The 14,696-nt window shown below is 32.6% G+C and overlaps 1 protein-coding gene and 1 non-coding gene across 2 annotated transcripts in view; one reads left to right on the plus strand and one right to left on the minus strand.

The window, feature by feature from the left end:
* LOC148172983 (uncharacterized) overlaps positions 1 to 14,227 on the minus strand; it is a 46,980-nt gene extending 32,753 nt beyond the window's left edge. The window contains exon 1 of the mRNA XM_088038557.1: positions 13,978 to 14,227. The gene's annotated coding sequence lies outside the window, so the exon portion shown is untranslated. The remainder of the gene's footprint in view (positions 1 to 13,977) is intronic.
* Positions 6,581 to 6,652, plus strand: TRNAP-UGG (transfer RNA proline (anticodon UGG)). The gene has a single exon. It is a non-coding gene; the product is annotated as a tRNA-Pro (tRNA).
* Positions 14,228 to 14,696: the final 469 nt, after the last annotated feature.

Consider the following 14,696-nt stretch of genomic DNA (forward strand, 5'->3'; position numbering starts at 1 on the left):
AAACTTAAACTTAGTTACAGTGAAAATCTTTGCGGAGAGATTTTAAGAGAGAAACATTTCATGTAATGAAAATGTTTAAATAAAAGGCACAACTCGTTCGACAAGTAATTATTGCTTCTCAGCGCTTAATTTAATTTAATTTCGTATCTAGCTACATTGTCCTTAAGTTGAATTGTATCTGGTGGCGACAGAAATAGAAAACAAATCAATGCAATATTCGCTTTGATCAATCGTTCGCTTTGTAAAGCTCAAAGCAAGAGAAATAGTCGAGTTAAATCTTTAATCCCTCGAATTTTCCATTGGTTGCTTTCAATTTTATCGATGTAATTTTAATAGCGTAAATCCCTAGGTAATTAACTATCATAATGCTATTAATTACTTTCAGAAACAATACCAATAACTATTGTCTCCTGCTACGCGCCCACTTTTGATTGCTGTAATTACAACTAACTAGTCTTTATATGTCATAAAATTCAATTTCAATGAATTCCAATAAAGCAACGAGACCGTAGGAAATACAAAACATAAAACTAAGCGCGACCCAACTTTGTTTTCGTTTTGCCTTTTCCATCAACTTCTTGTAACCAACATCACAAATTTTCTTTCAATATAAACATGCTCCGAACGACTGTTGAACTTTTTACTTAAAACTGACACGCTGACATGAGTTTTACTTCAAATCTTAAATGTTATTTCTTTGACGGTGTCCTCAAGAAGATTTTTTATTTAAACGTGATTCAATAAGGAAGTTCACAAGTCTTAGACTATCGTACAGAACATCCAATCTAAAGTGACGGCTTCCGGGTTGTAATCCGGTCGGTCGATTCAGTGACGTTTAGAAGCCTTCGTCAGTTGACCCTTGAAACTTAATCTTCAGGTGTTTTCAAAGAAAGTTGTAGGATGACGGCGCGGGATGACTGGGATTTAATAGCTAAATTAATTGCTGGCTTAGCAGTTCGCCAAGAAGAAGCAGTTTTTACAGAACGAGGGATCAAGTTTGAGTACTACTCAAATGCTGATTTTTAGATTACTTCTTTATATAACTATTCTTCTAAATTATACTAGTCACAAATTCCGTTGTGCTCCATTAAATCCGAATTATGAGCTATTCTTGAAATTTTTGATTTTTTTTTATTTTGATCTTTAATTTTCCACATAACTCATGATGATTTTTCCTTTTCGACAAATGCATTGTTATCTCTTATCGTTGCAGGACAAAAAATTATGAGAAGTTTTTCAAAAAACTAAACTCTTTGTTAACTTTTTAACAGATGCTGCATAATTTTTATCTATGAACTTCTGCCATTTAGACCCGTGAAATCATTTATATGCGCGAGATTTATTGAAAAATGACATCTTTCTGGAAATACAAATATTTTTTTGCAAAATCTTTGTAACTGTACAAACTATGATTGTTTTCAAAAACCATTTCACATTCTTTGACACGTAACTTCTAAATGACAAGCGATAAGAACGAGTTTAATACAGCGTTAGAAAGCAGAAATCTCAATCTTTATTATGACGTATTTCACTAAAAAAAAAACAAATTCCCAATTTTGGAATTCCGTGCAAACAAGTATAAAATTTTTTTAAAAAACCGTTTGTTGTTTTTCGAAATGTTCATTAATTTTTCCCAAATATTTTGGCAAGAACTAACTCTCTTTGCTGGAAAGCTTATTTAATTACCTTTTCAATGATGAATTCTAAAGTTCTAAAATTTTGCATGTTTTGAAGTAAAACTGAAAAAAACAAAGTCTACACGGTGTACACAAAAAAAATATTTTATTATCTCTGAGTAGTGACCTGATAAAGTAAAGCGGGCTTCAGATTCAGAATTATGAGACAGCTACTTTAGAAATGACTTTCCGCTTTTTCAGTGAAAATTTCGTCCAACATTTGTTGACTAGTGTAATTTATATTTCATTACCTTGTTAATTTATATTAAATGAGTTGAAATAATGTGTGGTATGTATAAAAAAAAGCCGAAACTCGGCTCACCTTTAATTAATTTCGTTGATATTCCCAGCGTCGTGTTTATGAAATGTTTTTCCGGAACCTCCGTAAATAGACTTTAAAATTAATTTAGCAGTGGAGAGTGATATTAAAACGAGCGCCAAGTAGTGAATTTTTAATGTCTTCATTAATTAAATCGCGGCTTTTTGTTATTTGTTCGATAACGCGTTCTACCACCTCTAATTTGGTGCTACGATTCTACATAAATAATTAGGCTGATATAAATGCATGGAAAATGTTATGTACCCCATTAAATGTGAAAGTACAAGCTTGTGCCTATTTGTACAACATGAGGGTGAAACCTAATTCAAATGAACATCCGCTTATAACAAACGCCTGCTGGAGGAAAGTTGAAATTAATACCGGGCTCCAAGGATCAAAGAATGTCAGTGGAGTGGATAAAGGACCTGCTGTAACACGGAATTATGCACAAATACATGCTTTACACGGCTCGGGGGATTTGTATTATCTGATTGGCTTTGGACAAGTTTTAACAGAATTTATGAAAAATCCCACTGCGGAGTCTCATTTGGAAGAGTCCCAGAGGTGTAGATTAAATAAAAAAAACTAACATTCAACATGAAAGTACGTTCAACTATTGTAAAGCTACCAAGCTTTGCATTGAGTCTCTTAAGTGCTCGCTATACATGATCTAAGTTAAAGTTCCATTATTAAGCTGTTCTCGCCGAAGTGATCTTAATGTTTCTTCCCTTTCCCCGGAATTCATCAACATCTCTACAAGCTGAGGTAAACACATTTGCGGTGGATTTGTCGGAGGATCGTGCAATGATTGTAAATTTGCGTAATAATACCGGATATAAATTCGGTAGAAGCTAATTACTGTAATGGGGGATTTTATAATCTTGTAGGGAGTGGATAACTGGAGGATAAGTTTGTCCCCTCGTAAACAGATAAGAGTATAATAAAGATCCAATCAGCCTGACGAGGGAATATAAAAAAACCAGTAAGCTCTGGATTTTGTACTCCCCATATTTCACCGGAGAAGTTTATAGGCAGCAAATGAACCACAGAATCCTTTAAATAGACTGTGTAATAGAAATAGAGAAGATACGTGTTTTAGATTGGTTGCATTATTTTTTGAGTGCCGTATGGTGATTTCTCGAAGTCAAGACACGACTCTTCAATGATTTCACGTCTTTCCGAACGCTACAATTGTCGTCGAAAATGGCTTTTGAAGGACACTGACATGCGTTAGGGGTTGAAGTAGGAGAAAAACAATCTCAGAATAAAAAACGGCCAATAGAGATTCGACGAGACGATTTTCTCAAAAGTAACACTTGCTTGGCTGGATTTAAATCTTAAAAGACTTTTTCTGAAAGTTTCATTAAATTTCTAATATGTTTACTTCGTGTTTTACTGCATAGTGAACTCTCCAGATTGTGCGGAAAACAGAGATAAAATTAAATCTACGGAGCGCAACCAATAAAAACATATTTACCACCATAAAGACTCTTATTAGTGTTCCTCTGTATCCATAAAAAGAAAGAATTGCAATTTGTGTAAAAGACGAGATGTATTGTAAATTCACATCAAATAAAAATAGAGTAACCCCTTGTATGTTGTCGGGAAAGGTAATTGGATTTGTTGATGTGTTACTTTTTATTTATTTAAACTGGAACGCGTTAATCGCGTTAATCCAGAACATTCCAGGGATTTCCACTTCCGACTCTTTGAAACAAATCGATTTCATTTTTTTGTCACAAAACCTCTTTCGTTCCAGAAGTGGCGTGACAATTAATATGTGTTTGATAAAAAACTGAACGCTCCACATTATCAAAGAATCGCATTTATGTAATCATCTTTTCAATTTCAGATTCACGTGTAAAATGGCTTTAGGGCACGAACTGTACCTTCAACAGCTTAAGTTTTAACGAGGTAGTTATGTATATTTACCGAAAGCCCAACTTTAAGGGTCTGTTCTACATTGAAAATAGTGCTATGGAAAATTAAAATTGTTAATTAAATAAAAAGGCATTTTATTGTTATTTGGAGTATATTTCCATAACAAACTACATTCTCAAAAAAAATACCGTCACGCTGAGACGGGTTTTATGGCCTGTCGGTTTCCAACTAGCCATAAAGGGCAACAAAAATTAACCTGTTGCTCAAATTATAAATGAAAAGAACTATTTATACATACGTATAACTCCAGTTTTAATTAGTTCATTCTATCCCAATTGCATCAAAGGATCCAAACTTTTAAAACTAATTAAAGTGTCGTGTAAACTGTAAAAACAAATAGCAGCAGTTCTAAACAACCTAAAAATTAAATTTGAGATAACAGAGCTCAAATTTTCTCTTTCAGAGTCCTCATTTCGTTGATTTGTACTAATAGATTTTTTTGGATCTCCTATTTTAAATTTGAAAATAAAAAGAGTTTCAAAAACGATTTTGGGCTTAGGTCTGTTACAGACCATTTAGAAATTATTTTCCACTTCTCCAGAACAAAATTTTCCCAAAATTGGTTGACTAATTGAATAAAAATTGACTAAATTTAATGAATCTAAAGAAGAATCCGCAGAGTTTAATAACATTTTGTAGAGTATAGTTACGACAAAATGAAAGAGAACCTGAACTAGACAGTTTTGAATGAGTTTCAATATTCCAAGGAAAACCTCAGACTGTCTGAAGGATCTGACGATTCTGTTGCATATTTTGCAATAACACGTAAGTATGGTAATATTTTCACAAATTTCCTTACATTTTTGCGCTCTCCAGCTGTATTATTGGCGTGCACTGCTTTTATTTCCCGAGGCTATAAACATCCCAGGCTTACACATTGTACCTGACAACATGCTAAACTCTTCTAGTTTTATTATCCGGCATTTTAGTTTCCATCTGCTACACGCGCAAATTTCAGTTCGTAATTCATCTCCGTCCTTTTAAAAGCTTCCCAGCAAAAATCTGTGAAGACCCTCCCTAATTCAAAGAAATTAGCTTAGATGGGTGGTTTGGTAATTTAATTATTACACGTTTCCTACATGGTGATTGAAGTGCGTGGTGTTCTAAAGCCTTCAAGTGTTTAAATATACATGTAAGAAATTATTTATTTATGGTCAAATACGCGTTAGCCAAAACAGCGTAATTACCTCTAGCAAAGTTGGAGGCGCAGAAATACGGTGATGTAAAATTAAATCATTTACGATGTGATGTAGAATTAATATGATAGAATAATGTAAATTGAAGAGAGTCTAGTGCATCTTCAGCAACACTTCAGCAGTTTAAAGATAAATACAGTTTTTGACTTTTTATAGTAGTTTGCTATTTACAGCTTCTCTGCTCTACTTTTATCTGGTTTTAAGAACTGCGGTTTTACAATGTGATTAAATTGTAATTGGTTGAGTTAGATTTTCCTAATAACTGCAGTTCTCAACTTACCAACAACTTCGAATTTTACTACCAATAAAATGAAAAATTTAACTTAATAGTTTTAAATGCAATCCAAGTTACTGCCTCACATGCATCTATATCGGATTATAACTCTCAAACTTGAAGTATTTAGAGCAGAGAAAATCTGCCACGTCATGATTTTTATCACTCGCACAAACTTTTGACAAAAAAACCTCAAACAGCTTAAATGCACCAGGTGCAGAAATCGTGTCAAGTTTATCTTTACGGTGTGATGCAAAATCAATAAATTGCTGCTACCGGTTGAGGTGAAATACTATGTACGTAAAATGGAACTCTTTGTGTGAATGTCAAATTGGACAGAAATTCCAATTTCTCGGTTTGATAACTACAAAGTACGCAAAGACAGATATTGTATCCTAAATGTCAGTTAAAAGTAGGACAGGTTTATTCAAAAAGAATTCACGGAAAAGAACGCAAATGGCAGTGTGGTGGTAGGAAATTTCAGTAATAAAATTTGTACAGTTTCGGGAAAAAATTGAACGATATGCGAGAAATGCAGAAATTCCATCAAACCCTCAGGGAAATAAAGGATTGCATTTCTGGAATTTTCGACTGCTCCATAAATAAGAATCGAGCGATAAGTACAAATGACTAAAACGAGCTAAGAAATGTATCATTAAACTTAAATAAAGTTGGAATTTAATTTTGAACCGACTTAAGAAACTCAATAAATGGAGTTAGATATGTAAGATTTGAGCAAATTTTATTGCCAATAATTTCTTATTCATTGCTGTTAATAAATGTAATTTTGAAGTTGAGTTAGTTGGATACTATTTTTAGCATCTAAATATTATTTGCTGCTTTGGGATTAACTTAGCTAAAATTGAATTTTACCTTCGTTGTGAACTTAAGTTCCTTGTATATTTAATAAGATGTCGAACTTTAATTGAATTGATTATTAAATGCTTAGCAGTTCGTTCGCTTAATTTACTAAATTTGTAAAATGAAATCTCACTTTTTTTCATCAGTTTTATTTCAGTTTGTTTATCAATCAATTTTATTATCATGTAATGCAATTTTATCAATAATCCAACTTTATCAAAAGCCATAAAATTTTATTTAGATGCCATTTACAGACATAAATGGATTTTTGTTATTATTTTTGAGCATTATCAATGTTTTATTTATTTATAACGGCTCAATGGTCTAGGGGTATGATTCTCGCTTTGGGTGCGAGAGGTCCCGGGTTCAAATCCCGGTTGAGCCCTAATTTTGGTTCATAATAATAAAATTGTATAATTTTATTGAAATATGAACATTGAGCTCCATTTTCAAAACCAAAATTTTATCTATTTTGTATAAACATTTCGGCACTCGCCAAAAGACTAATTAATGCTCTACAAGCCATTCAAAATTTAACATGTACATAATATAACCACTGACAGTGTACAATTATTATTCATATATGAACGCCCACAATTTCTAATTCAGCTCTCTACATTACAACGCGTTTCAATTAATTAGCAATCAATAAATAGTCGCTCTTGAACCCATTTTCTTGCTAAATATAAAATTCAGGAGAAAACTAAAAATAAAACCTCTATTGTTGCTCATGCATTTATGTAATAAAGGTTTATTAATTTATATTCTTCGAACGAATGCAATTTCTTTCTAACATTGCAAAATGTAACAATAAACTGAAAGACTCAAGTTGAAAAGTTTTAATGATGGATTTATTACATATATGCAATTTATATTATGCAAGTTGTAATTTTTTTTGCACTGGTTTTGTAAAAATCGAGGGATCTTTTGTAAAATTTATCAAACTGGGAGCAAGATCCGTTCTGTCACCAACTCAAAGCAATTATTTCAACAGATAAAATTGTGGGTAGCTTAGGTAGACCCAACAGAATAAAATATGTAGCTTTGTTTTGTCGTTTTTGTAAAACTCAGCAATTCATCGCGAGATAAAGCTAAGTTGAGCTCATTGTGTAAAGCTTGAAAATACCATATGAAGAATGTCTTTTTTCGTACTTCTTCCTGTTTCTTTATATCACCTTTACTAAATCTCTTTTTCGACATTCCATCTGTTGTAAGATGCGAGATTTATAACGCTTGAATTTACACACCTAGGTAAAGTTAGAAGACCCCAAAACGACGGCCCTTTTTGTTTGGCTCGGCGGTTACATATTTATTAGAATAAAAACTCGTGGCATGTAACTCGACTCTTTCATATGATTAACTATATACATAAAACGTAGAAAAACTCTGCAGGATTTATGTTGGATATGTTTATGTGTCACCATAGCTGAAAACTGAGAATAAAATGTGGGGGAGCGTTAATACATAATTTAGTACAGAGGGTTGTCGAGTATATTATATTAGGAGTGCATCTGTCGTTTGACGTAACTGGGAAAATACCCTTTCACTGCTCAAGTTGCTGGCTTTAATTATTGCTACCGGCTTGCTATATTTGAAACTTCACAGCTGGCAATGTACTCAGGAAATTGTCAAATAAAGTACTAATGAGCGGCTTAAAAATAAACTGGCGAGTTATTTTATGTGCGGTGGTGCTTTAAGACCTAAAAGATTGCCAGGCAAAAGGCAAAGAACTCGACGTTCTTGGTTAATAATTAATTTAAGGTGCGAAGTTTTCAAAGCCAAAAAGAGGAAAAATACAATCTTTCAAGTTGGATCCAATGAATATTTTTAATTTGCCATATTCTCTAGACTCTTCAGATTTCTGTCTAGATTCTTGAGTAACTCGCTCTGCTGAACGATCAATTAATCGAATTTTTAATTTGGCGTCAACAAAAAATTTGTCTGCAGAAAAATTAGCCTTTGGAATGGCCCAATTTATCATTACAATACATAATATTTGCGCATGGAACAAAGTGCACCATAAATGTTAAGTATTTGTAATAATTTAACTTTAATCAAACCATGGATCACAACCAATATACAAATGTTTCATATTGTTGCTACTCGGCACTGTTTCATTTTGTATTAATCTACTAATTGCATACCTGAAACAGATATCTTGAATTCTACGAAAATCTAAAATCAGTATTGATTTGTGTATGAACCCAAAATTGCTTCGTTTTGTTCCAAAATCATTGGAAGTCCAGTTACAAATTAACAATACCTAGCGAAACAAAGTAAAAAATAACTTTATTGGTTGGACTACTAGCCCGGCTATTGTACATAAAAGGCTGAAACCTCGATTCCTGCATTGTTTTAGGTCACAGTTTTTATAGCGTAAACCAAAATTTATTTTCAGGAAAAACCTGCAATTATCTCGGACAATACGAAATAATTTTTAGTAGACTACTCGAGTGGACGCTGGAACTTGGGAAAGAACAAAAAGTAATTTTTTTTGAACACTACATGCCACGGTAAGCATTAATTAGTCTGCATGTATGTCCTGTAGAGTCGGGTTCAGCTATGAATTATGTTCAGAAATTATAATACAAAGCACAAAAACGGACTTGCCATAAAATTAATTTATGGCTTAATTTATGTAATTGTAATTTGATATTAAAATTAATTGTGTCGTGTCCAATGCTCGATTTAAAACAGAAAATAAATTAGCGAATTATTTCGTGTAAAATCCCACTGAAGAACAATGCATTTAAATAAATCCCGTTCTAACTACGCCCGGCATTTTTATTCTGTACAGCTTTCTACAGCTGCTAAAAAATATTAATTAAGCACCATTTGTCAAAACAACCACAACTGAACAGCACCTGTCGACGAAAGGGAGTATAACACTGGCGCATTTTATTTATAAATCACTCTTACAAAAAAATCATGTCGTATTCAGAACTACATTTCTACTTTAAGAATAATTTTATATTTAGAATAGTAGCGTGACACGCATAGGGTTGCAGTTTCTATGTTTAAGTTAAGTGAAAAAGCCTTGACATATTTGGCAACTATTTTGTTTAAAACACAATCTGAAATGAAAATGCAAATTGGAGGCTCCACATGGATGCGTTCATATCAGCACTTTTCAAATCCGTCCAAAATGTTTTGAAAAAATGCGAATGAATATTGATGTTTTCCCGTTCCGTGGAATATATTGCCATTTCGTTTTTCATACTTTACTAAATTTACATGTTATGAAGGCGCATAAAAAGAAGGAGCACAACAGAGAAAACATTTAAAAGTATGCTGTATCAAAAATAGTGCACAAGCATCAACATTTATACAAAGTTATTTGATTTTCAAATATTTTTAATTGGGCCGAGGGGTTGTAAAAGCGATGCTTTTGATTGATTTATTAAGCGGTGGATGAAGTAAATGAAAAGTTTTAAAATTTCAAAATTCGAATTAAGCAATTTTTGCTCCTTCGAAGCAAAAGGTTAATTAAATAACCCACGAAAACTTTCCAAGAAATCCGAACCCACGAAAAAGTTAATCTGAAAATTCAATTTCTACCCTTTAGAGCGCTGAAGTGGCAAACAACAGCGAATCCTCGATGAAAGAACACTTCTTTGAATTAACGATAATTAACTTGATATATGCTAGAAGTGGTGGATTGGATGGTTTAGAGCTACCACACTGACTTCCAGTTGAAACTTTCAAGGACATAGCTTGTAGCGAAACTGGCTGAAATCTCGGAAATAATTACATTTGGACTGGCATATGATCTCACCAATCCAAATGGGTGACTCAATTATGAACCGTTTTATCTTTGAACACCGCATTTTATGAAAGGAATGAGTTTCTCAAGTGATTGCCAAAAACATTTCTCGTCAAAATGGAGAAGCTTTTAGATCCGACGACTCATTCTGTCCCTTTTGCGGACAAAGATTGAGCAAATATTGGAGCTCGAGTTGAAATATAATAATTTATATAGACCGGAACCACACAGGAAGCAAAAATATCCGATAAACAGTTCAGCTTTAAAAAATGCGGCTGGTTTTAGGACGACATGTGATGCTATTTATCACGGACGTCTCGTCAACCTTGTTGATATACAACGGATAATTCCTTCAGGAAATATGCTGTTTTCTGCGGGACGCTTCCTTATTTCCACGCAACACGAAAGAGAGGTAAAACACTAATAGTTTTTTCGTGTTTCCAATGAACACTTTTGCGCCAAACAAACTTGTCGGAGCTGTGACAAATTATTATACCATTGACAATCCTTTTATTGACTTTTAACGATGATAAAAACGCTGACATTAAATTTTCAATGTTCGAGGAAAAAATCTTCTCGCTAAAGCTTACAAAGTATGAAATAAGGCTAAAAACTCCGACTTGGAAACTTTCTTTCGGGAAAACTATAAATCAAAATCGGACTTTGCGAAAAGTCTACGCAAGCTTACAGAGATTAACAGCTCAGATGGAGTTGTTTCATATTAAAAATAAAACTGTTAAAAGTAAAAATGTAATTAGTTCACTAATTATCTAAAAGTTGACTTTATTTTAATGAATGGAAGGAAGCGCCAGATTTTATATCTTTTGTAAAAAAATTAACAGTGGAAATAAAAAAAAATTAAGATATAAACGTCTATAGTAAGAAATCAATACTTTCTCAAAGTAAACTCAAAGGAAATATCGCAGCTAATAAAATATCAAAATTCGTGTTCTGATGTGGCGCAGTTCAAAACATGTGCTACTTCTATTCACGTTTTCTTAATTTCGTCTTCTTAATACAGTAAAAATATTTTTGAAATGTATCTTATAACTAATACTACACATGAAAATCATGTAGGAAACGATTTATTGATAATAAACGAGTCCGAAAGTTACCAATCGAGAGTTTACGTTAATCTCTCCTCATTTCTGACCAAAATGAATTTTTGACACAATCCACAAAAAAACAAAAATGTACTTCATTGAACGATAACTTTACTTTTTACAATTTTAGAACAGACTTCAAGATGTGGTTCAATAAAAATGCACAAAATAGTCCCGTTGATTGTTTTTACAATTTAGGTACATATTTTTTTTTGAATTGTTCATAATTTCTTTTGTACGACAAGTAAATAACATTTTTACAACTATTTTACAACTCCAATTACTTAAAGAGTTTAATAATAGAACAGGATTTACTTTATTCGTATCGTCGGCTTAAGTCGTTACTAAATCCTGCTTCTAAATCCATTTTTGGATAAAATCCGTGTTCAGTTTAAAAAAACAAAACAAAACAGTTTAACGTTAGATTTTTTTATGTGTTTTTATTTTAGTATTAAGAAACATTCTATTTTCAGTCCCCAAATTTTCAAATCTCACATTTAATGATAAATATGAAAAGAAAATTCTAGACCTCCGTCAAAAAAAATCACAATGAACTTAGCAACTTAACAATTTAAGCCCACGATAAAATTGTATATCCACTGTGATTTTTCTATTCTTCACTCATGAATGCAATGTATTCTGCAGAAAGTTTATACGTAGATTTTGTGTAAACTTCATTAGTTTGAATTTTCTTTCAATACAAAACTTATATCAAAAACTATTTTTGTCCGTTTCCATCATTTTTTATGGCATTTAGAATAGTTTGGTTGTATTTGGCTAGTTGGCATCACTGCATAATGGGTAATTGTATCAATGCAAGTACCGTTGTGGATGCCAATGACTTTCAAAAATAATTAAGGTAAGCTGATTAAATAAAGTTACACCAAACGTTTATAGAAGCACGAAATTCTGATATTTGCATTTAAATTAATCTTCAATTATTCGATTTGAATGAGGTGCTACCTACCTAATTCCCAACTAATAAAAAATCCCTGAATGAGTGAATGACGTCTGAAATTTAAACCAAAAGTCAAAATAAATAACTATTAATTTTCGGCACACAAAATTTTGTGTTTAACACGCCTGGAAAACTTTAATACTTTTCCTCAAATTTCCAAAACAAAATCTAGCCTAGTAAAACATATAACTATTTTTCCATATTTGTTAGTTTTATTTTTTTTTTCACAATGATTAAATTTATTATAGCATAGCCCTTAGATCTTTTAAATCTTCGAAATCTTTATACATAATAAGATTCGTTTAAGTTCTCAGATTCTTTCAAAGCCGACATAAAAATTTTGAATTTTTTAGATTGTATCGGATCTTCATATCTGCTGTAATTTTTTTAAGGTTTTAGATCATTCATGTTCTTTGACATTTCCAGAAAGTACATCTTTTCATCCTTTTATTAATGTTTGGCATTTACAAAAAAAACGGTAATTTTCATGTGCTTTGGATCTCCTTCATTTTCTTTCATTTCAAAGATGATTCAGTTCTTTTCAGTTAGTATCAAAAGGATAAAAATAATAAGTAATCTATAGTAAGTTTTTTTGTAACTAAGTCATTTAGATAATGTAGCCATAAATATTCGATTCGATTAGGAATACTCTACCGATAATATCAAATAATGCTCCTTAATTTTTCCATCATATTAACATATTTACATTTCGAAGCTTCACTTTGTAGGTAAATCCTAGTATAGTTTTTTCTTTAACAAAATTGCATAATGTGTTTGAAATTGCAGAATCAAACCGGATTTTATGAAATTTTACAGGTAATTTTTCCCTATAACACAAAATGGATTTTTTAAAACATTGTATCCATTGTGCTTTCATTTCTATTTGATGAAACCTGCCGTATTGGTGTAAAAAACACCACAGCCCAAAGTTTTATTTGTGGAACATAAAGCATAACAGCTACATATAAATACACGTTGATTTATCATCATCAATTATACAGATGAATTAAAACTGAAGCGACACCTACCTACATGGGGAAATTCCACATTAATTAAGCATCTAATTTAGTGGCTATTTATTCCGACCAAATGATGGAAATATGGGTAAAATGTACCTTTCACAATTTTCGTGTGATTAAAATCGACTAAAACAAACCCGTATTTGCTAATTACACTTTTTCAGTGCGTTTTCCACTCGCCGCCAACGCCAACGCTGCAAAGTTTGTTGAAATCAGAAAGTCAACAGTAATATCAAATACTCTGTTTTATTATTATAAAATGAAAAAAGCATATTCAAGGTGATTCATCATAGTCAAAACTAACCTACAAGGTAAAATTGCCGCAGTAATTACCGAAGTTTGTAATTAAAAATACACGAATAAATCTTCCACTCCATATTGATTGGAATTTCGAGGATATGATTATTCCAATCCTTACATTCCGTTTTTTTTTCAATCCTAAAATGTAAACACACTTTTGAATGACTTTTCATTTCCTAATTTTCCGTTTTACTGGCTACCGAAATATTATTTAGAGTCAAAAAAACCTTTGTAAAACTCCGCATAACAAATTAACAAAGGTTGAAGTTTAAACGTCGCTCCTCGTTTTTCCTGTCATCCGGGACATGTAAAACAGTAAAAAGTGCAACCCACGAAATGTGTCCTCAAGAGTCCGGAAACGTTACCACAAATGTACGATCAAAATAAAAATCCAAAACCGCAGTTATCTCGCTAATTATGCATGCGGAGCAAAACTGAAAGATAATTGTGATAATGTGTTTGTATAACCTCAACGTGCCCTGCATTAGCATAGCGGTCTCTTGTATTCTGACCAAAGTGTTTAAGAGGGTTATACCAACACCGCTAAAAAAAATATCAAAAGCTAACCTGAAAAAATCGGCAGTCTGATATCAGTCCATTGTTCACGTTTTTTACAACACCAACACTTCAGGAATTTCAGTGCAAACAACACACTTTACACTTCTTCAGGATGTTATGGTTTTCAGCAGGCCATAAACGGCAGCCATTAAAAGCGTAGTAAAAACTTGCAAGTTTCCGCTTTTACAAAACATTGTTGAAGACGTCGCGACGCGCTTTGCCGGGTAGAAAATGACGCATACACATCGACGTCCTGCTATAGACTGCAGCAGGATTTACAGAGAAGCCGGGCGTCCCCTCCAGCTGCTTTGGTCGCATGAGAACAGGCACCAATTCCAATTTGAAGCTTTAATCACGTAGATATACGTTCGAATCAAGCAGATTTGTTCGAGTTTTTGGGACGATCATCCTTCGATCTAGTGCTAATTGGAAGGGTGTGATTAGTTTTGACCAAAAACAGTTCGGTGCGAGAAAATGATGTGTGGTCTATTTGATGTTCACCACAAACGCTTCGTTTTTATGAAATCACATAAAATGGAATTGTATGAATTACAGAGACGATTAAAATTCATAGCATTGATTTGGACTGAAATAATTGTGTTCCAAAACAGACCAATTTAAAATAACGATATTAATGCTTCGAAGTTATGCTTTAAATACCACATTTCCAAGGATAGTACATTTCTAAAATAATTTTCCCTTTACTCGTTTAAAATTCACTGCTCACC

The sequence above is a fragment of the Gnatocerus cornutus genome, chromosome 6 (assembly GCF_029298725.1).
Source record: "Gnatocerus cornutus isolate USDA-ARS CGAHR chromosome 6, icGnaCorn1.1, whole genome shotgun sequence".
Lineage (NCBI taxonomy): Eukaryota > Metazoa > Arthropoda > Insecta > Coleoptera > Tenebrionidae > Gnatocerus > Gnatocerus cornutus.